General features: G+C 35.5%; 1 pseudogene; it reads right to left on the reverse strand.

Moving 5' to 3' along the window:
- Positions 1 to 3365: 3365 nt before the first annotated feature.
- On the reverse strand, positions 3366 to 4236 carry LOC147498923 (pentatricopeptide repeat-containing protein At2g22410, mitochondrial pseudogene; annotated as a pseudogene).
- Positions 4237 to 5342: the final 1106 nt, after the last annotated feature.

Consider the following 5342-nt stretch of genomic DNA (forward strand, 5'->3'; position numbering starts at 1 on the left):
GACGCACGGGCCTTGTGTCCCAGATGGGACACAAGAGTATGTTTTTCCTCTTTTGCGGGCTTTGGTCCAAGCAAAGAATCCTTTTGTCTTGGGCTTCCAAATAGACTTTAAAATAGATCCAAATTGCATCTTTCATAGCTTCAATTCCTTGGCCTTTCCATGATTGTCCACGGGCTTCCCATGTGATCCTTAGTGCTCCGAATTGCTCTGTTTTACCCCCTTTTCTCTAATATTTTACAAAACTCTCTTTTTCACCTGTAGAATCATAAAACATGACTTACAAGCACTGTTAGTCCACTAAGATGGCTAAACAAGAGGTATAATCGAGGGTTAAAATGCACTTTTTGAGCACTTATCAGTCTACATCCTTTGATAATGTTTAATTAATCGCCTACGAAACAACGTATACATGCATGCCATTTTTTATATCCTCTTCTTAATTTTGTTAGTTATCCACAAAAAACCATGTTACTATGTTTGTTGCTCCTTTGATCAATTTCCCAAATCTCCAAAAAAGACGATATCCTAGCTATCCTAACTATGTCTTTTAGTTTTTGGCTACTACATGAACTGTAAATAGTTACCATTTTGCTGAAGGTTAGGGAAAGGATCTTAATCACAAGTTCCTGTTGTGCGATCTTGAAAGTTCTATAGGTGTTTCTTCTATTAACTTTATTCCAATGTTAATAAGAATCTTGGAAGTTTCAATGAATTCACGAAGAGCTGTATTTGTTTTCAATAGCGACGCGAACACCCTCAAGGCCTCAACCATTAATTGTTCAAATTCCAGAGGTAAGTCCTCTGCATATTTTTTCGTCTTCCATGAATTTAGTTTGCATTTTAGGTGTTTTTTATTAGTAATAGACGACTCACTGAGGGGTTACTGATATAGAATTTGGAGTAGATAAAATGATATGAATAACTGAGTATAGACGATTTGGTCTTTGTAGGTTCTTTTTAGGTTGAATGGATTTTTATTTAATGAAATTGTGTTAGCTATTGTCCTCAAATGGATTTAGAGTTTGTTAAGAAATGTGATGTAGTGGAGGCAAAAGAAGACTAAGCATTTTTCTTTGTTCCCTAATATCATGTTTATTAGATTTTGAACTATGTGATGCAAGTTTACTTGAGAGAGGTTTGGGAAGATCGTGTTTATCAGGTTTGGAAATATCATCGTTATTATTTGTTTGTGCCATTTGATGTACTTGATGCATACGCAGCCCTGACCCCAATTCTTTTATACTTATAAGAATCTAGATGATAAATTCCACTCTACACATTTCATGTCTCTCAGTAATAAATTGAAGGATGGATGATCAAGTGGGTATTCATTAATTAATAACATGTGTGAAACTCCTTGATAAGAACACCTATAAGAAAATCTGCGATAAAGATCCCTCGACCTCTCTTACAATATAATTTATATTTTCATTAGTTCTCTTACGTACTCTAGGAAGTGTCTCAGGTTTCAAATTGATAATATGTAGGCAAGAATCAGTCATATTAAATAGTAAATCATTTTTCAATCCATTTATATCTGCTCCGATGTACATATTTTGATCTTGGGATTTTCTATTTTGGATTTCATGACTCAAGATAGTCGTTGCAGGTTAACCTATAATAAATCTGTGTAGGCAACTTCTTGGTCTAACGCAGTATTATTGAACTTTGCACATATCCTACAGTTAATCCTACAATGCCATCAACGAATGAGGATATGCAAGCATTTTGATGCCTTATTTTGCCCATCCAGCAGTAGTGCTTCTTACTTTAATTGTTTTATACAGTATAATGGTCATCACTGTGATAAAATCATATATTGATGGTCCATAAGATTTAGATCATAAAGCAAAAAAGAGTTCTTACAAATGCCTGATATCCACTAATAGCTAGAGATTGTCTATTTTGATACAAGTTTCTAAGTTAATGTATCTCAAAAATTAGCATATTGTCTAAGAAATTATTGGCGCTGGGAATTTTGATCAATTAATTTATTGTCTGAGTTTCAATATAGTTTGGAAACAAGATTTTTGATACATAATAATAAAATGAAAAAAAAAATTATATAAAAACGGTCCCCAGTAAATGGGTCTAAAATCTAGTGTATACATAATTACAAATACAATAGAAAATAATCAAGTTTCCCTTCTCAATTTCAGCATGCTGATATCTGGTATAAAATTAATGAAAGTGCATATATAAACACTATTCAAGTGCATATATAAACACTATTCAAGACTATCTTTACCAAAAAAAAAGTGATCGCCCACTTTTGCTAGTATATATATATATCCAAAGGGGCACCAGGACACCTGCTTATATGGTGTGCAAATGCAAATGTTTTGGGCCTTTCCTAAGCCTTTGGACTTTTATATTGTTTGAAAGGCCTTTAGGTTCCACGTTCACTGGGTTATAGTTCAATTGCCATATATTGCATAATGTGGTGTCAAGACATTCAGAAGATGCTCAAGTGGTTCTAAACTAACTCAATAACAGCGCAAGAAATTGTAATCAGTGACACCCATTGCTGGACATATCCTAGTTACCTAAGATCCCAAGTAGCAAAGATATGAAAATTGTGGCATGAACCTTTAAATTGATCATTTGGTCCTTCATTACTTTTTTTATTTTTGTCTTTGTGCAGATATTCCTGTGGCTTCTCTTAATTTGTTATTAAGAAATCCCTCCCAAACCATTTGGGAAGTGTATTTATCCGCTTTATTTTCAGTTTCGTATGTTGGGCAAAGAAACCCAGCTAGTACTGTGGCTACAATTACGGATTCATCTCAACGATAAATCTTGACATCACAGAGTACCTTATTTTTGTGGTTAGAGTAATTTTTAATCCAGTGCACTAGAAGCTGCAACCACAACCATCGCTATTTAGTATTTACTGTTTGCAAGCGAAGATTTACAAAATGTAACAATATTCAAGTGTTTCGGTGACAACATAAAGAGAACTGAAGCATATAGAGGAACACCATCACTAGGACGATTTTGTGTTGTTAATTACGAGGACACATGTCTCGTTATTTTGACATACGAACGCCTCATTAAGACAAATTTTGGATGATATCCAACCAATTGGAGACGCAAATTTGTATCCAACTTAAAGAGAACGAAAAAGGATTAAAAAAGTATCAAACTTTACATGTTTTGACAATATAGAGACCAAACTTTTTTCCCTAACAGTTTGGAGACCAAACTATTTGATTTTTGCAATGTAGGAATTTCCGTCAAATTTCTCTAACACCATTTCTTGCCACATAAACTTCATAAACTTGTTATAAGTGAAATGTAATGTAAGTGAAATGAATAAATTCATGCTGCTACTACTTCATAAACTTGTTCCTTAGCTTCAAGTTCTACGGAACTACTAGTCTCCTACCAGCATCCTTCTCAAGTCCCCTGTACTTCATCAATCTCCTCACTTTCTCAACCTCATTCCACCTTCCCATCTCTACATACAAGTTAAACAACATGACATATCCATTACCCGGATCAAGTTCCACAAGTTTCCATGTAGCATACTCACTCAATTCTAAATTTCCATGAGCTTTACAACCAGCTAGGTGTGCTCCCCACATAGTTTTGGAAGGTTGAAATGGCACTGTCTCAATCAATTTGACCGCCTCATCAAGACATTCAGCTCGAGCCAAGATATCAATTAACCATGCTCGCGTATAATGCTTGGTGTTTGGCCGAAATCCATACTCCCCGTCCATCATGGACTGAAAAATACCTCTACCCTTTTGCGCCATTCCTGAGTGGCTACATGCACTTACCACACCAACTAGAGTCTAGAGTCACTGCATCAGGCATGACTCCTTCCACCTCCATAATAGAAAACCACGGCACCGCTTCCTCCCCACTTTTCGCCAAAGCATGCAAGCCCTTTAATAACTGCATTCCACGTAAAAATATTCTTCTCACTCATGCTCTTCAAAACACTCAACCCCACATCAATTTTCCCACATTTTCCATAAATATCAATCAATGATGTCCCCCAAAATCACATCCACCTCCCACTCATTCCTTTTTATATAAACATGTATCCATACACCCATTTCAAGTGCCCCAAAGCCGGCGCACACAGATAAAGCAATAATCATAGTTACACGATTCGGCAATACGTACACCTAAAAACTGCATCCTCTCAAAAACAAAAAGCGCGTCATCATAGATTGAAGTTTTGGTTTTTTGGTGAATTTTTGAAGGATGATCACATACAGACATAGAGTGATCCGTATATCTAGCCGGGTCGAAGACCCTTCCCAATATCGAGCAGTCAATTTAAGATCTCCTTATTTACTTAATTTAGAAACACCTCCCTCACTTAATTTAGAATAAGCCCTACTTTTATTAATATAATTTGAACAAGGTCTCTTTTTTATTAATAATTTAGAAACACCTCTCTAATGTCACTTAAATTAAATAATTACCTCCATTTCCCACATTGAAATTAAAACAAGCCCTATTTTATTATTGATAATTTAAAAGAACCTCCCTAATATCACTTAAATAACATAATTATCTCCCATTTTGTTTTATAAAAATAAATAGATGAGTCTCTCCTATATAAATATAATTACAATTAGAATCCAAAGAAACCACGCTAACTATCGATCTTGAGGGATGGGTTTCAAGACTTAAAAAACCCTATGCGTAGCACGGTTTGCATACTTGTTTCTTAAAATGGACCAATGGGGTAGCGTTTAGTGTGAAATTTGAGATTTGAGACTCTGAATTATCCGCAAGATTCAACGAATCCGTAAAAGGCTGAGTTAGATTTGGGCCAAGAATTTTCTAGCCCAACCATTTCAATTCGGTGTATATTCAGGCCAAGTTCACTGTCGATTGACGAATGTGAGATCATGGTGTAATTTTTTTTTTTTTTTTTGCTAAAGGTGATTTTGTATTAAAATTAAAATTGATACAAAAGTAGCAAAAAGAAAAAGTTTTACATTGTTTCTTGGGTTGTGTGAGACAACACCCCTTTTCTAACTAATTGAAAAACCTGTAGTAGGTTAACTCTGTGTTCTGATCCGGTTCAGAAATGGTGGTTTTCCATTCCACCATTGTTTACATTCTCTGTTAAGACCTAGGCCTTTGTTTGCACAGTGATCAGCAGCAAAGTTAACTTCGCGCCAAGAGCTTGTGATTCTCACATCAATGTTGCTGAGTTTAATTCTATCCCATGTTGCCAGTACTTTCCACAAAACATTGTCAGTTTGAAAGGCCTTATAAGCCGCTGTTGCAGAATCTGTGTCCACTGCACCCATATGTGTAGCCAACCTTGCTCGATAGCTTTCGTTATACCCTCCACTACAGCAGTAGATTTT

The sequence above is a fragment of the Coptis chinensis genome, chromosome 5 (genome assembly GCF_015680905.1).
Source record: "Coptis chinensis isolate HL-2020 chromosome 5, ASM1568090v1, whole genome shotgun sequence".
Lineage (NCBI taxonomy): Eukaryota > Viridiplantae > Streptophyta > Magnoliopsida > Ranunculales > Ranunculaceae > Coptis > Coptis chinensis.